At 40.6% G+C, this 17,275-nt stretch overlaps 1 protein-coding gene across 1 annotated transcript in view; it reads left to right on the top strand.

Annotated features, from left to right (window-relative positions):
* Nucleotides 1–17,275, top strand: part of LOC139537815 (ubiquitin domain-containing protein 2-like) — a 77,205-nt gene that overhangs the window by 16,548 nt on the left and 43,382 nt on the right. The window lies entirely within an intron of this gene.

Here is a 17,275-nt window from a genome sequence, read left to right as displayed (position 1 = left end):
GTTGTAGTAGTGGTAGACCTACTGGTTGTAGTAGTATTAGTAGTAGTAGGCCTAATAGTTGTAGTAGTAGTAGACCTACTGGTTGTAGTAGTAGTAGTAGACCTACTGGTTGTAGTAGTAGTAGTAGACCTACTGGTTGTAGTAGTGGTAGTAGACCTACTGGTTGTAGTAGTGGTAGTAGACCTACTGGTTGTAGTAGTAGTAGTAGACCTAATGGTTGTAGTAGTGGTAGTAGACCTACTGGTTGTAGTAGTAGTAGTAGACCTACTGGTTGTAGTAGTGGTAGTAGACCTAATGGTTGTAGTAGTGGTAGTAGACCTAATGGTTGTAGTAGTAGTAGTAGACCTAATGGTTGTAGTAGTGGTAGTAGACCTACTGGTTGTAGTAGTGGTAGTAGACCTACTGGTTGTAGTAGTGGTAGTAGACCTAATGGTTGTAGTAGTAGTAGTAGACCTAATGGTTGTAGTAGTGGTAGTAGACCTACTGGTTGTAGTAGTAGTAGTAGACCTAATGGTTGTAGTAGTGGTAGTAGACCTACTGGTTGTAGTAGTAGTAGTAGACCTACTGGTTGTAGTAGTGGTAGTAGGCCTAATGGTTGTAGTAGTAGTAGACCTACTGGTTGTAGTAGTGGTAGTAGACCTACTGGTTGTAGTAGTAGTAGTAGACCTAATGGTTGTAGTAGTAGTAGTAGACCTAATGGTTGTAGTAGTGGTAGTAGACCTACTGGTTGTAGTAGTAGTAGTAGACCTAATGGTTGTAGTAGTGGTAGTAGACCTACTGGTTGTAGTAGTAGTAGTAGACCTACTGGTTGTAGTAGTGGTAGTAGGCCTAATGGTTGTAGTAGTAGTAGACCTACTGGTTGTAGTAGTGGTAGTAGACCTACTGGTTGTAGTAGTAGTAGTAGACCTACTGGTTGTAGTAGTGGTAGTAGGCCTAATAGTTGTAGTAGTAGTAGACCTACTGGTTGTAGTAGTGGTAGTAGGCCTACTGGTTGTAGTAGTGGTAGTAGGCCTAATGGTTGTAGTAGTAGTAGTAGACCTACTGGTTGTAGTAGTGGTAGTAGGCCTACTGGTTGTAGTAGTAGTAGTGGTAGTAGACCTACTGGTTGTAGTAGTGGTAGTAGGCCTAATGGTTGTAGTAGTAGTAGTAGAGGCCTACTGGTTGTAGTAGTGGTAGTAGACCTACTGGTTGTAGTAGTAGTAGTAGACCTACTGGTTGTAGTAGTGGTAGTAGGCCTACTGGTTGTAGTAGTGGTAGTAGGCCTAATGGTTGTAGTAGTGGTAGTAGACCTACTGGTTGTAGTAGTAGTAGGCCTAGTAGTTGTAGTAGGCCTAGTAGTAGTAGGCCTAGTAGTAGTAGTAGTAGTAGTAGTAGTAGGCCTAATAGTAGTAGTAGTAGTAGGCCTAATAAGTGTAGTAGTAGTAGAATACCTAATAGTAGTAGCAGGCCTAACAGTTGTTGTAGTAGTAGTCCTAGTGGTTGTAGTAGTAGTAGGCCTAATAGTAGTAGTAGTAGTAGTAGGCCTAGTAGTAGTAGTAGTAGTAGGCCTACTAGTAGTAGTAGTAGGCCTACTAGTAGTAGTAGTAGTAGTAGGCCTAGTAGTAGTAGTAGGCCTAGTAGTAGTAGGCCTAGTAGTAGTAGTAGGCCTAATAGTAGTAGTAGTAGGCCTAATAATAGTAGTAGTAGTAGTAGAAGACCTAATAGTAGTAGTAGTAGTAGGCCTAATAGTAGTAGTAGTAGTAGGCCTAATAGTAGTAGTAGTCCTAATAGTAGTAGTAGTAGTAGGCCTAATAGTAGTAGTAGTAGTAGAAGACCTAATAGTAGTAGTGGTAGTAGAAGACCTAATAGTAGTAGTAGTAGTAGTAATTTGTAAGTCGCTCTGGATAAGAGCGTCTGCTAAATGACTTAAATGTAAATGTAGAAGACCTAATAGTAGTAGTAGTAGTAGGCCTAATAGTAGTAGTAGTAGTAGTAGTAATTTGTAAGTCGCTCTGGATAAGAGCGTCTGCTAAATGACTTAAATGTAAATGTAGAAGACCTAATAGTAGTAGTAGTAGTAGGCCTAATAGTAGTAGTAGTAGTAGTAGTAGGCCTAATAGTAGTAGTAGTAGTAGTAGTAGGCCTAATAGTAGTAGTAGTAGTAGTAGGCCTAATAATAGTAGTAGTAGAAGACCTAATAGTAGTAGCAGGCCTAACAGTTGTTGTAGTAGTAGTAGTAGTAGTAGGCCTAATGGTTGTAGTAGTGGTAGACCTACTGGTTGTAGTAGTATTAGTAGTAGTAGGCCTAATAGTTGTAGTAGTAGTAGACCTACTGGTTGTAGTAGTAGTAGTAGACCTACTGGTTGTAGTAGTAGTAGTAGACCTACTGGTTGTAGTAGTGGTAGTAGACCTACTGGTTGTAGTAGTAGTAGTAGTAGACCTAATGGTTGTAGTAGTGGTAGTAGACCTACTGGTTGTAGTAGTAGTAGTAGACCTACTGGTTGTAGTAGTGGTAGTAGACCTAATGGTTGTAGTAGTGGTAGTAGACCTAATGGTTGTAGTAGTAGTAGTAGACCTAATGGTTGTAGTAGTGGTAGTAGACCTACTGGTTGTAGTAGTGGTAGTAGACCTACTGGTTTTAGTAGTGGTAGTAGACCTAATGGTTGTAGTAGTAGTAGTAGACCTAATGGTTGTAGTAGTGGTAGTAGACCTACTGGTTGTAGTAGTAGTAGTAGACCTAATGGTTGTAGTAGTGGTAGTAGACCTACTGGTTGTAGTAGTAGTAGTAGACCTACTGGTTGTAGTAGTGGTAGTAGGCCTAATGGTTGTAGTAGTAGTAGACCTACTGGTTGTAGTAGTGGTAGTAGACCTACTGGTTGTAGTAGTAGTAGTAGACCTACTGGTTGTAGTAGTGGTAGTAGGCCTAATAGTTGTAGTAGTAGTAGACCTACTGGTTGTAGTAGTAGTAGTAGACCTACTGGTTGTAGTAGTGGTAGTAGGCCTACTGGTTGTAGTAGTGGTAGTAGGCCTAATGGTTGTAGTAGTAGTAGTAGACCTACTGGTTGTAGTAGTGGTAGTAGGCCTACTGGTTGTAGTAGTAGTAGTAGACCTACTGGTTGTAGTAGTGGTAGTAGGCCTACTGGTTGTAGTAGTGGTAGTAGGCCTAATGGTTGTAGTAGTAGTAGTAGACCTACTGGTTGTAGTAGTGGTAGTAGGCCTAATGGTTGTAGTAGTAGTAGTAGACCTACTGGTTGTAGTAGTGGTAGTAGGCCTACTGGTTGTAGTAGTAGTAGTGGTAGTAGGCCTAATGGTTGTAGTAGTAGTAGTAGACCTACTGGTTGTAGTAGTGGTAGTAGGCCTACTGGTTGTAGTAGTAGTAGTGGTAGTAGGCCTAATGGTTGTAGTAGTAGTAGACCTACTGGTTGTACTAGTGGTAGTAGACCTACTGGTTGTAGTAGTAGACCTACTGGTTGTAGTAGTGGTAGTAGGCCTAATAGTTGTAGTAGTAGTAGACCTACTGGTTGTAGTAGTAGTAGTAGACCTACTGGTTGTAGTAGTGGTAGTAGGCCTACTGGTTGTAGTAGTGGTAGTAGGCCTAATGGTTGTAGTAGTAGTAGTAGACCTACTGGTTGTAGTAGTAGTAGTAGACCTACTGGTTGTAGTAGTGGTAGTAGGCCTACTGGTTGTAGTAGTGGTAGTAGGCCTAATGGTTGTAGTAGTAGTAGTAGACCTACTGGTTGTAGTAGTGGTAGTAGGCCTAATGGTTGTAGTAGTAGTAGTAGACCTACTGGTTGTAGTAGTGGTAGTAGGCCTACTGGTTGTAGTAGTAGTAGTGGTAGTAGGCCTAATGGTTGTAGTAGTAGTAGTAGACCTACTGGTTGTAGTAGTGGTAGTAGGCCTACTGGTTGTAGTAGTGGTAGTAGGCCTACTGGTTGTAGTAGTGGTAGACCTACTGGTTGTAGTAGTAGTAGTAGACCTACTGGTTGTAGTAGTGGTAGTAGGCCTACTGGTTGTAGTAGTGGTAGACCTACTGGTTGTAGTAGTGGTAGTAGACCTACTGGTTGTAGTAGTGGTAGTAGGCCTACTGGTTGTAGTAGTAGTAGTGGTAGTAGACCTAATGGTTGTAGTAGTAGTAGTGGTAGTAGACCTAATGGTTGTAGTAGTAGTAGTGGTAGTAGACCTACTGGTTGTAGTAGTAGTAGTGGTAGTAGACCTAATGGTTGTAGTAGTAGTAGTGGTAGTAGGCCTAATGGTTGTAGTAGTAGTAGTGGTAGTAGACCTAATGGTTGTAGTAGTAGTAGTGGTAGTAGACCTAATGGTTGTAGTAGTAGTAGTGGTAGTAGACCTACTGGTTGTAGTAGTAGTAGTGGTAGTAGGCCTAATGGTTGTAGTAGTAGTAGTGGTAGTAGGCCTAATGGTTGTAGTAGTAGTAGTGGTAGTAGACCTAATGGTTGTAGTAGTAGTAGTGGTAGTAGACCTAATGGTTGTAGTAGTAGTAGTGGTAGTAGACCTAATGGTTGTAGTAGTAGTAGTGGTAGTAGGCCTAATGGTTGTAGTAGTAGTAGTGGTAGTAGACCTAATGGTTGTAGTAGTAGTAGTGGTAGTAGGCCTACTGGTTGTAGTAGTAGTAGTGGTAGTAGACCTAATGGTTGTAGTAGTAGTAGTGGTAGTAGGCCTAATGGTTGTAGTAGTAGTAGTGGTAGTAGGCCTAATGGTTGTAGTAGTAGTAGTGGTAGTAGACCTAATGGTTGTAGTAGTAGTAGTGGTAGTAGACCTAATGGTTGTAGTAGTAGTAGTGGTAGTAGGCCTAATGGTTGTAGTAGTAGTAGTGGTAGTAGACCTAATGGTTGTAGTAGTAGTAGTGGTAGTAGACCTACTGGTTGTAGTAGTAGTAGTGGTAGTAGACCTAATGGTTGTAGTAGTAGTAGTGGTAGTAGGCCTAATGGTTGTAGTAGTAGTAGCAGTAGGCCTAATAGTATTAGTAGTAGTAGTGGTAGGCCTAATAGTAGTAGTAGTAGTAGTATCAGGCCTAATAGTAGTAGTAGGCCTAATAGTTGTGGTAGTAGTAGTAGTAGGCCTAATAGTAGTAGTAGTAGTAGTAGTAGTAGTAGGCCTAATAGTAGTAGTAGTAGTAGGCCTAATAAGTGTAGTAGTAGTAGAATACCTAATAGTAGTAGCAGGCCTAACAGTTGTTGTAGTAGTAGTCCTAGTGGTTGTAGTAGTAGTAGGCCTAATAGTAGTAGTAGTAGTAGTAGGCCTAGTAGTAGTAGTAGTAGTAGGCCTAATAGTAGTAGTAGTAGTAGTAGGCCTACTAGTAGTAGTAGTAGTAGTAGGCCTAGTAGTAGTAGTAGGCCTAGTAGTAGTAGGCCTAGTAGTAGTAGTAGGCCTAATAGTAGTAGTAGTAGTAGGCCTAATAATAGTAGTAGTAGTAGTAGAAGACCTAATAGTAGTAGTAGTAGTAGGCCTAATAGTAGTAGTAGTAGTAGGCCTAATAGTAGTAGTAGTCCTAATAGTAGTAGTAGTAGTAGGCCTAATAGTAGTAGTAGTAGTAGAAGACCTAATAGTAGTAGTGGTAGTAGAAGACCTAATAGTAGTAGTAGTAGTAGTAATTTGTAAGTCGCTCTGGATAAGAGCGTCTGCTAAATGACTTAAATGTAAATGTAGAAGACCTAATAGTAGTAGTAGTAGTAGGCCTAATAGTAGTAGTAGTAGTAGTAGTAATTTGTAAGTCGCTCTGGATAAGAGCGTCTGCTAAATGACTTAAATGTAAATGTAGAAGACCTAATAGTAGTAGTAGTAGTAGGCCTAATAGTAGTAGTAGTAGTAGTAGTAGGCCTAATAGTAGTAGTAGTAGTAGTAGTAGGCCTAATAGTAGTAGTAGTAGTAGTAGGCCTAATAATAGTAGTAGTAGAAGACCTAATAGTAGTAGCAGGCCTAACAGTTGTTGTAGTAGTAGTAGTAGGTAGTAGGCCTAATGGTTGTAGTAGTGGTAGACCTACTGGTTGTAGTAGTATTAGTAGTAGTAGGCCTAATAGTTGTAGTAGTAGTAGACCTACTGGTTGTAGTAGTAGTAGTAGACCTACTGGTTGTAGTAGTAGTAGTAGACCTACTGGTTGTAGTAGTGGTAGTAGACCTACTGGTTGTAGTAGTAGTAGTAGTAGACCTAATGGTTGTAGTAGTGGTAGTAGACCTACTGGTTGTAGTAGTAGTAGTAGACCTACTGGTTGTAGTAGTGGTAGTAGACCTAATGGTTGTAGTAGTGGTAGTAGACCTAATGGTTGTAGTAGTAGTAGTAGACCTAATGGTTGTAGTAGTGGTAGTAGACCTACTGGTTGTAGTAGTGGTAGTAGACCTACTGGTTTTAGTAGTGGTAGTAGACCTAATGGTTGTAGTAGTAGTAGTAGACCTAATGGTTGTAGTAGTGGTAGTAGACCTACTGGTTGTAGTAGTAGTAGTAGACCTAATGGTTGTAGTAGTGGTAGTAGACCTACTGGTTGTAGTAGTAGTAGTAGACCTACTGGTTGTAGTAGTGGTAGTAGGCCTAATGGTTGTAGTAGTAGTAGACCTACTGGTTGTAGTAGTGGTAGTAGACCTACTGGTTGTAGTAGTAGTAGTAGACCTACTGGTTGTAGTAGTGGTAGTAGGCCTAATAGTTGTAGTAGTAGTAGACCTACTGGTTGTAGTAGTAGTAGTAGACCTACTGGTTGTAGTAGTGGTAGTAGGCCTACTGGTTGTAGTAGTGGTAGTAGGCCTAATGGTTGTAGTAGTAGTAGTAGACCTACTGGTTGTAGTAGTGGTAGTAGGCCTACTGGTTGTAGTAGTAGTAGTAGACCTACTGGTTGTAGTAGTGGTAGTAGGCCTACTGGTTGTAGTAGTGGTAGTAGGCCTAATGGTTGTAGTAGTAGTAGTAGACCTACTGGTTGTAGTAGTGGTAGTAGGCCTAATGGTTGTAGTAGTAGTAGTAGACCTACTGGTTGTAGTAGTGGTAGTAGGCCTACTGGTTGTAGTAGTAGTAGTGGTAGTAGGCCTAATGGTTGTAGTAGTAGTAGTAGACCTACTGGTTGTAGTAGTGGTAGTAGGCCTACTGGTTGTAGTAGTAGTAGTGGTAGTAGGCCTAATGGTTGTAGTAGTAGTAGACCTACTGGTTGTACTAGTGGTAGTAGACCTACTGGTTGTAGTAGTAGACCTACTGGTTGTAGTAGTGGTAGTAGGCCTAATAGTTGTAGTAGTAGTAGACCTACTGGTTGTAGTAGTAGTAGTAGACCTACTGGTTGTAGTAGTGGTAGTAGGCCTACTGGTTGTAGTAGTGGTAGTAGGCCTAATGGTTGTAGTAGTAGTAGTAGACCTACTGGTTGTAGTAGTAGTAGTAGACCTACTGGTTGTAGTAGTGGTAGTAGGCCTACTGGTTGTAGTAGTGGTAGTAGGCCTAATGGTTGTAGTAGTAGTAGTAGACCTACTGGTTGTAGTAGTGGTAGTAGGCCTAATGGTTGTAGTAGTAGTAGTAGACCTACTGGTTGTAGTAGTGGTAGTAGGCCTACTGGTTGTAGTAGTAGTAGTGGTAGTAGGCCTAATGGTTGTAGTAGTAGTAGTAGACCTACTGGTTGTAGTAGTGGTAGTAGGCCTATTGGTTGTAGTAGTGGTAGTAGGCCTACTGGTTGTAGTAGTGGTAGACCTACTGGTTGTAGTAGTAGTAGTAGACCTACTGGTTGTAGTAGTGGTAGTAGGCCTACTGGTTGTAGTAGTGGTAGACCTACTGGTTGTAGTAGTGGTAGTAGACCTACTGGTTGTAGTAGTGGTAGTAGGCCTACTGGTTGTAGTAGTAGTAGTGGTAGTAGACCTAATGGTTGTAGTAGTGGTAGTAGACCTAATGGTTGTAGTAGTAGTAGTGGTAGTAGACCTACTGGTTGTAGTAGTAGTAGTGGTAGTAGACCTAATGGTTGTAGTAGTAGTAGTGGTAGTAGGCCTAATGGTTGTAGTAGTAGTAGTGGTAGTAGACCTAATGGTTGTAGTAGTAGTAGTGGTAGTAGACCTAATGGTTGTAGTAGTAGTAGTGGTAGTAGACCTACTGGTTGTAGTAGTAGTAGTGGTAGTAGGCCTAATGGTTGTAGTAGTAGTAGTGGTAGTAGGCCTAATGGTTGTAGTAGTAGTAGTGGTAGTAGACCTAATGGTTGTAGTAGTAGTAGTGGTAGTAGACCTAATGGTTGTAGTAGTAGTAGTGGTAGTAGACCTAATGGTTGTAGTAGTAGTAGTGGTAGTAGGCCTAATGGTTGTAGTAGTAGTAGTGGTAGTAGACCTAATGGTTGTAGTAGTAGTAGTGGTAGTAGGCCTACTGGTTGTAGTAGTAGTAGTGGTAGTAGACCTAATGGTTGTAGTAGTAGTAGTGGTAGTAGGCCTAATGGTTGTAGTAGTAGTAGTGGTAGTAGGCCTAATGGTTGTAGTAGTAGTAGTGGTAGTAGACCTAATGGTTGTAGTAGTAGTAGTGGTAGTAGACCTAATGGTTGTAGTAGTAGTAGTGGTAGTAGGCCTAATGGTTGTAGTAGTAGTAGTGGTAGTAGACCTAATGGTTGTAGTAGTAGTAGTGGTAGTAGACCTACTGGTTGTAGTAGTAGTAGTGGTAGTAGACCTAATGGTTGTAGTAGTAGTAGTGGTAGTAGGCCTAATGGTTGTAGTAGTAGTAGCAGTAGGCCTAATAGTATTAGTAGTAGTAGTGGTAGGCCTAATAGTAGTAGTAGTAGTAGTATCAGGCCTAATAGTAGTAGTAGGCCTAATAGTTGTGGTAGTAGTAGTAGTAGGCCTAATAGTAGTAGTAGTAGTAGTAGTAGTAGTAGGCCTAATAGTAGTAGTTGTAGTAGGCCTAATAGTTGTAGTAGTAGTAGGCCTAATAGTTGTAGTAGTAGGCCTAATAGTTGTAGTAGTAGTAGGCCTAATAGGTGTAGTAGTAGTAGTAGGCCTAATAGTTGTAGTAGTAGTAGTAGGCCTAATAGTTGTAGTAGTAGGCCTAATAGTAGTAGTAGGCCTAATAGTAGTTGTATTAGTAGGCCTAATAGCAGTAGTAGGCCTAATAGTTGTAGTAGTAGGCCTAATAGTATTAGTAGTAGTAGTGGTAGGCCTAATAGTAGTAGTAGGCATAATAGTTGTAGTAGTAGTAGTAGGCCTAATAGTTGTAGTAGTAATAGGCCTAATAGTTGTAGTAGTAGTAAGCCTAATAGTTGTAGTAGTAGTAGCAGTAGGCCTAATAGTATTAGTAGTAGTAGTGGTAGGCCTAATAGTAGTAGTAGTAGTAGTATCAGGCCTAATAGTAGTAGTAGGCCTAATAGTTGTGGTAGTAGTAGTAGTAGGCCTAATAGTAGTAGTAGTAGTAGTAGTAGTAGTAGGCCTAATAGTAGTAGTTGTAGTAGTAGTAGTAGTAGGCCTAGTAGTAGTAGTAGCAGGCCTAATAGTAGTAGTAGTAGTAGTATGCCTAATAGTAGTAGTAGTAGTAGGCCTAATAAGTGTAGTAGTAGTAGGCCTAATAGTAGTAGTAGTAGTAGCAGGCCTAATAGTAGTAGTAGTAGTAGTAGTAGTATGCCTAATAGTAGTAGTAGTAGTGGGCCTAATAAGTGTAGTAGTAGTAGTAGGCCTAATAGTAGTAGTATTAGTAGGCCTAATAGTTGTAGTAGTAGTTGGCCTAATACGTGTAGTAGTAGTATACCTAGGCCTAATAAGTGTAGTAGTAGTAGTAGGCCTAATAGTAGTAGTATTAGTAGGCCTAATACGTGTAGTAGTAGTATACCTAATAATAGTAGTAGTAGTAGTAGTATGCCTAATAGTTGTAGTAGTAGTATGCCTAATAGTAGTAGAATACCTAATAGTAGTAGCAGGCCTAACAGTTGTTGTAGTAGTAGTAGTAGTAGTAGGCCTAATAGTAGTAGTAGTAGTAGTAGGCCTAGTAGTAGTAGTAGACCTAATAGTAGTAGTAGTAGTAGGCCTAATAAGTGTAGTAGTAGTAGTAGTAGGCCTAATAGTAGTAGTAGTAGTAGTAGGCCTAATAGTAGTAGTATTAGGCATAGTAGTAGTAGTAGATGTAAGCCTAATAGTAGTAGTAGTAGTGGGCCTAATAAGTGTAGTAGTAGTAGAAGACCTAATAGTAGTGGCAGGCCTAACAGTTGTTGTAGTAGTAGGCCTAATGGTTGTAGTAGTGGTAGTAGACCTACTGGTTGTAGTAGTAGTAGGCCTAGTAGTAGTAGTACTAGTAGTAGTAGTAGTAGTAGTAGTAGTAGTAGTAGTAGTAGTAGTAGGCCTAATAGTAGTAGTAGTAGTAGTAGGCCTAATAAGTGTAGTAGTAGTAGAATACCTAATAGTAGTAGCAGGCCTAACAGTTGTTGTAGTAGTAGGCCTAGTGGTTGTAGTAGTAGTAGGCCTAATAGTAGTAGTAGTAGTAGTAGTAGGCCTAGTAGTAGTAGTAGTAGGCCTATGTAGTAGTAGTAGTAGTAGGCCTAATAGTAGTAGTAGTAGTAGTAGGCCTACTAGTAGTAGTAGTAGTAGTAGTAGGCCTAGTAGTAGTAGTAGGTCTAGTAGTAGTAGGCCTAGTAGTAGTAGTAGTAGTAGGCCTAATAATAGTAGTAGTAGTAGTAGAAGACCTAATAGTAGTAGTAGTAGTAGTAGGCCTAATAGTAGTAGTATTAGTAGGCCTAATAGTTGTAGTAGTAGTTGGCCTAATACGTGTAGTAGTAGTATACCTAATAATAGTAGTAGTAGTAGTAGTATGCCTAATAGTTGTAGTAGTAGTATGCCTAATAGTAGTAGAATACCTAATATTAGTAGCAGGCCTAACAGTTGTTGTAGTAGTAGTAGTAGTAGGCCTAATAGTAGTAGTAGTAGTAGTAGACCTAATAGTAGTAGTAGTAGTAGTAGGCCTAATAAGTGTAGTAGTAGTAGTAGTAGGCCTAATAGTAGTAGTAGTAGTAGTAGGCCTAATAGTAGTAGTATTAGGCATAGTAGTAGTAGTAGATGTAAGCCTAATAGTAGTAGTAGTAGTGGGCCTAATAAGTGTAGTAGTAGTAGAAGACCTAATAGTAGTGGCAGGCCTAACAGTTGTTGTAGTAGTAGGCCTAATGGTTGTAGTAGTGGTAGTAGACCTACTGGTTGTAGTAGTAGTAGGCCTAGTAGTAGTAGTAGGCCTAGTAGTAGTAGTAGTAGTAGGCCTAGAATAGTAGTAGTAGTAGTAGTAGTAGGCCTAATAGTAGTAGTAGTAGTAGGCCTAATAAGTGTAGTAGTAGTAGAATACCTAATAGTAGTAGCAGGCCTAACAGTTGTTGTAGTAGTAGGCCTAGTGGTTGTAGTAGTAGTAGGCCTAATAGTAGTAGTAGTAGGCCTAGTAGGCCTAGTAGTAGTAGTAGTAGTAGTAGTAGGCCTACTAGTAGTAGTAGTAGTAGTAGGCCTAGTAGTAGTAGTAGGCCTAGTAGTAGTAGGCCTAGTAGTAGTAGTAGGCCTAATAGTAGTAGTAGTAGGCCTAATAATAGTAGTAGTAGTAGTAGTAGTAGAAGACCTAATAGTAGTAGTAGTAGTAGGCCTAATAGTAGTAGTAGTAGTAGTAGGCCTAATAGTAGTAGTAGGCCTAATAGTAGTAGTAGTAGTAGTAGGCCTAATAGTAGTAGTAGTAGTAGAAGACCTAATAGTAGTAGTGGTAGTAGAAGACCTAATAGTAGTAGTAGTAGTAGCAATTTGTAAGTCGCTCTGGATAAGAGCGTCTGCTAAATGACTTAAATGTAAATGTAGAAGACCTAATAGTAATAGTAGTAGTAGGCCTAGTAGTAGTAGTAGTAGTAGGCCTAATAGTAGTAGTAGTAGTAGTAGTAGGCCTAATAGTAGTAGTAGTAGTAGTAGGCCTAATAATAGTAGTAGTAGTAGTAGAAGACCTAATAGTAGTAGCAGGCCTAACAGTTGTTGTAGTAGTAGTAGTAGTAGTAGGCCTAATGGTTGTAGTAGTGGTAGACCTACTGGTTGTAGTAGTATTAGTAGTAGTAGGCCTAATAGTTGTAGTAGTAGTAGACCTACTGGTTGTAGTAGTAGTAGTAGACCTACTGGTTGTAGTAGTAGTAGTAGACCTACTGGTTGTAGTAGTGGTAGTAGACCTACTGGTTGTAGTAGTGGTAGTAGACCTACTGGTTGTAGTAGTAGTAGTAGACCTAATGGTTGTAGTAGTGGTAGTAGACCTACTGGTTGTAGTAGTAGTAGTAGACCTACTGGTTGTAGTAGTGGTAGTAGGGTAGTAGACCTAATGGTTGTAGTAGTGGTAGTAGACCTAATGGTTGTAGTAGTAGTAGTAGACCTAATGGTTGTAGTAGTGGTAGTAGACCTACTGGTTGTAGTAGTGGTAGTAGACCTACTGGTTGTAGTAGTGGTAGTAGACCTAATGGTTGTAGTAGTAGTAGTAGACCTAATGGTTGTAGTAGTGGTAGTAGACCTACTGGTTGTAGTAGTAGTAGTAGACCTAATGGTTGTAGTAGTGGTAGTAGACCTACTGGTTGTAGTAGTAGTAGTAGACCTACTGGTTGTAGTAGTGGTAGTAGGCCTACTGGTTGTAGTAGTAGTAGTAGACCTACTGGTTGTAGTAGTGGTAGTAGACCTACTGGTTGTAGTAGTAGTAGTAGACCTACTGGTTGTAGTAGTGGTAGTAGGCCTAATAGTTGTAGTAGTAGTAGACCTACTGGTTGTAGTAGTAGTAGTAGTAGACCTACTGGTTGTAGTAGTGGTAGTAGGCCTACTGGTTGTAGTAGTGGTAGTAGGCCTAATGGTTGTAGTAGTAGTAGTAGACCTACTGGTTGTAGTAGTGGTAGTAGGCCTACTGGTTGTAGTAGTAGTAGTGGTAGTAGACCTACTGGTTGTAGTAGTGGTAGTAGGCCTAATGGTTGTAGTAGTAGTAGTAGTAGGCCTACTGGTTGTAGTAGTGGTAGTAGACCTACTGGTTGTAGTAGTAGTAGTAGACCTACTGGTTGTAGTAGTGGTAGTAGGCCTACTGGTTGTAGTAGTGGTAGTAGACCTACTGGTTGTAGTAGTAGTAGGCCTAGTAGTTGTAGTAGGCCTAGTAGTAGTAGGCCTAGTAGTAGTAGTAGTAGTAGTAGTAGGCCTAATAGTAGTAGTAGTAGTAGGCCTAATAAGTGTAGTAGTAGTAGAATACCTAATAGTAGTAGCAGGCCTAACAGTTGTTGTAGTAGTAGTCCTAGTGGTTGTAGTAGTAGTAGGCCTAATAGTAGTAGTAGTAGTAGTAGGCCTAGTAGTAGTAGTAGTAGTAGGCCTAATAGTAGTAGTAGTAGTAGTAGGCCTACTAGTAGTAGTAGTAGTAGTAGGCCTAGTAGTAGTAGTAGGCCTAGTAGTAGTAGGCCTAGTAATAGTAGTAGGCCTAATAGTAGTAGTAGTAGGCCTAATAATAGTAGTAGTAGTAGTAGAAGACCTAATAGTAGTAGTAGTAGTAGGCCTAATAGTAGTAGTAGTAGTAGGCCTAATAGTAGTAGTAGTCCTAATAGTAGTAGTAGTAGTAGGCCTAATAGTAGTAGTAGTAGTAGAAGACCTAATAGTAGTAGTGGTAGTAGAAGACCTAATAGTAGTAGTAGTAGTAGTAATTTGTAAGTCGCTCTGGATAAGAGCGTCTGCTAAATGACTTAAATGTAAATGTAGAAGACCTAATAGTAGTAGTAGTAGTAGGCCTAATAGTAGTAGTAGTAGTAGTAGTAATTTGTAAGTCGCTCTGGATAAGAGCGTCTGCTAAATGACTTAAATGTAAATGTAGAAGACCTAATAGTAGTAGTAGTAGTAGGCCTAATAGTAGTAGTAGTAGTAGTAGTAGGCCTAATAGTAGTAGTAGTAGTAGTAGTAGGCCTAATAGTAGTAGTAGTAGGCCTAATAATAGTAGTAGTAGAAGACCTAATAGTAGTAGCAGGCCTAACAGTTGTTGTAGTAGTAGTAGTAGTAGTAGGCCTAATGGTTGTAGTAGTGGTAGACCTACTGGTTGTAGTAGTATTAGTAGTAGTAGGCCTAATAGTTGTAGTAGTAGTAGACCTACTGGTTGTAGTAGTAGTAGTAGACCTACTGGTTGTAGTAGTAGTAGTAGACCTACTGGTTGTAGTAGTGGTAGTAGACCTACTGGTTGTAGTAGTAGTAGTAGTAGACCTAATGGTTGTAGTAGTGGTAGTAGACCTATTGGTTGTAGTAGTAGTACTAGACCTACTGGTTGTAGTAGTGGTAGTAGACCTAATGGTTGTAGTAGTGGTAGTAGACCTAATGGTTGTAGTAGTAGTAGTAGACCTAATGGTTGTAGTAGTGGTAGTAGACCTACTGGTTGTAGTAGTGGTAGTAGACCTACTGGTTTTAGTAGTGGTAGTAGACCTAATGGTTGTAGTAGTAGTAGTAGACCTAATGGTTGTAGTAGTGGTAGTAGACCTACTGGTTGTAGTAGTAGTAGTAGACCTAATGGTTGTAGTAGTGGTAGTAGACCTACTGGTTGTAGTAGTAGTAGTAGACCTACTGGTTGTAGTAGTGGTAGTAGGCCTAATGGTTGTAGTAGTAGTAGACCTACTGGTTGTAGTAGTGGTAGTAGACCTACTGGTTGTAGTAGTAGTAGTAGACCTACTGGTTGTAGTAGTGGTAGTAGGCCTAATAGTTGTAGTAGTAGTAGACCTACTGGTTGTAGTAGTAGTAGTAGACCTACTGGTTGTAGTAGTGGTAGTAGGCCTACTGGTTGTAGTAGTGGTAGTAGGCCTAATGGTTGTAGTAGTAGTAGTAGACCTACTGGTTGTAGTAGTGGTAGTAGGCCTACTGGTTGTAGTAGTAGTAGTAGACCTACTGGTTGTAGTAGTGGTAGTAGGCCTACTGGTTGTAGTAGTGGTAGTAGGCCTAATGGTTGTAGTAGTAGTAGTAGACCTACTGGTTGTAGTAGTGGTAGTAGGCCTAATGGTTGTAGTAGTAGTAGTAGACCTACTGGTTGTAGTAGTGGTAGTAGGCCTACTGGTTGTAGTAGTAGTAGTGGTAGTAGGCCTAATGGTTGTAGTAGTAGTAGTAGACCTACTGGTTGTAGTAGTGGTAGTAGGCCTACTGGTTGTAGTAGTAGTAGTGGTAGTAGGCCTAATGGTTGTAGTAGTAGTAGACCTACTGGTTGTACTAGTGGTAGTAGACCTACTGGTTGTAGTAGTAGACCTACTGGTTGTAGTAGTGGTATTAGGCCTAATAGTTGTAGTAGTAGTAGACCTACTGGTTGTAGTAGTAGTAGTAGACCTACTGGTTGTAGTAGTGGTAGTAGGCCTACTGGTTGTAGTAGTGGTAGTAGGCCTAATGGTTGTAGTAGTAGTAGTAGACCTACTGGTTGTAGTAGTAGTAGTAGACCTACTGGTTGTAGTAGTGGTAGTAGGCCTACTGGTTGTAGTAGTGGTAGTAGGCCTAATGGTTGTAGTAGTAGTAGTAGACCTACTGGTTGTAGTAGTGGTAGTAGGCCTAATGGTTGTAGTAGTAGTAGTAGACCTACTGGTTGTAGTAGTGGTAGTAGGCCTACTGGTTGTAGTAGTAGTAGTGGTAGTAGGCCTAATGGTTGTAGTAGTAGTAGTAGACCTACTGGTTGTAGTAGTGGTAGTAGGCCTACTGGTTGTAGTAGTGGTAGTAGGCCTACTGGTTGTAGTAGTGGTAGACCTACTGGTTGTAGTAGTAGTAGTAGACCTACTGGTTGTAGTAGTGGTAGTAGGCCTACTGGTTGTAGTAGTGGTAGACCTACTGGTTGTAGTAGTGGTAGTAGACCTACTGGTTGTAGTAGTGGTAGTAGGCCTACTGGTTGTAGTAGTAGTAGTGGTAGTAGACCTAATGGTTGTAGTAGTAGTAGTGGTAGTAGACCTAATGGTTGTAGTAGTAGTAGTGGTAGTAGACCTACTGGTTGTAGTAGTAGTAGTGGTAGTAGACCTAATGGTTGTAGTAGTAGTAGTGGTAGTAGGCCTAATGGTTGTAGTAGTAGTAGTGGTAGTAGACCTAATGGTTGTAGTAGTAGTAGTGGTAGTAGACCTAATGGTTGTAGTAGTAGTAGTGGTAGTAGACCTAATGGTTGTAGTAGTAGTAGTGGTAGTAGGCCTAATGGTTGTAGTAGTAGTAGTGGTAGTAGACCTAATGGTTGTAGTAGTAGTAGTGGTAGTAGACCTAATGGTTGTAGTAGTAGTAGTGGTAGTAGGCCTAATGGTTGTAGTAGTAGTAGTGGTAGTAGACCTAATGGTTGTAGTAGTAGTAGTGGTAGTAGACCTACTGGTTGTAGTAGTAGTAGTGGTAGTAGACCTAATGGTTGTAGTAGTAGTAGTGGTAGTAGGCCTAATGGTTGTAGTAGTAGTAGTGGTAGTAGACCTAATGGTTGTAGTAGTAGTAGTGGTAGTAGACCTAATGGTTGTAGTAGTAGTAGTGGTAGTAGGCCTAATGGTTGTAGTAGTAGTAGTGGTAGTAGACCTAATGGTTGTAGTAGTAGTAGTAATGGTAGTAGACCTAATGGTTGTAGTAGTAGTAGTGGTAGTAGACCTAATGGTTGTAGTAGTAGTAGTGGTAGTAGACCTAATGGTTGTAGTAGTAGTAGTGGTAGTAGACCTAATGGTTGTAGTAGTAGTAGTGGTAGTAGGCCTAATGGTTGTAGTAGTAGTAGTGGTAGTAGACCTAATGGTTGTAGTAGTAGTGGTAGTAGGCCTACTGGTTGTAGTAGTAGTAGTGGTAGTAGACCTAATGGTTGTAGTAGTAGTAGTGGTAGTAGGCCTAATGGTTGTAGTAGTAGTAGTGGTAGTAGACCTAATGGTTGTAGTAGTAGTAGTGGTAGTAGACCTAATGGTTGTAGTAGTAGTAGTGGTAGTAGACCTAATGGTTGTAGTAGTAGTAGTGGTAGTAGACCTAATGGTTGTAGTAGTAGTAGTGGTAGTAGGCCTAATGGTTGTAGTAGTAGTAGTAGACCTACTGGTTGTAGTAGTGGTAGTAGACCTACTGGTTGTAGTAGTGGTAGTAGGCCTACTGGTTGTAGTAGTGGTAGTAGGCCTACTGGTTGTAGTAGTGGTAGTAGGCCTACTGGTTGTAGTAGTGGTAGACCTACTGGTTGTAGTAGTAGTAGTAGACCTACTGGTTGTAGTAGTGGTAGTAGGCCTACTGGTTGTAGTAGTGGTAGTAGGCCTACTGGTTGTAGTAGTGGTAGTAGGCCTACTGGTTGTAGTAGTGGTAGTAGGCCTACTGGTTGTAGTAGTAGTAGTGGTAGTAGACCTAATGGTTGTAGTAGTAGTAGTGGTAGTAGACCTACTGGTTGTAGTAGTAGTAGTGG

The sequence above is a fragment of the Salvelinus alpinus genome, chromosome 13, assembly GCF_045679555.1.
Source record: "Salvelinus alpinus chromosome 13, SLU_Salpinus.1, whole genome shotgun sequence".
In the NCBI taxonomy this organism is placed as follows: Eukaryota; Metazoa; Chordata; class Actinopteri; order Salmoniformes; family Salmonidae; genus Salvelinus; species Salvelinus alpinus.
The sequence above is the reverse complement of the archived record's forward strand: the minus strand, read 5'-3'. Positions and strand labels throughout refer to the sequence as shown.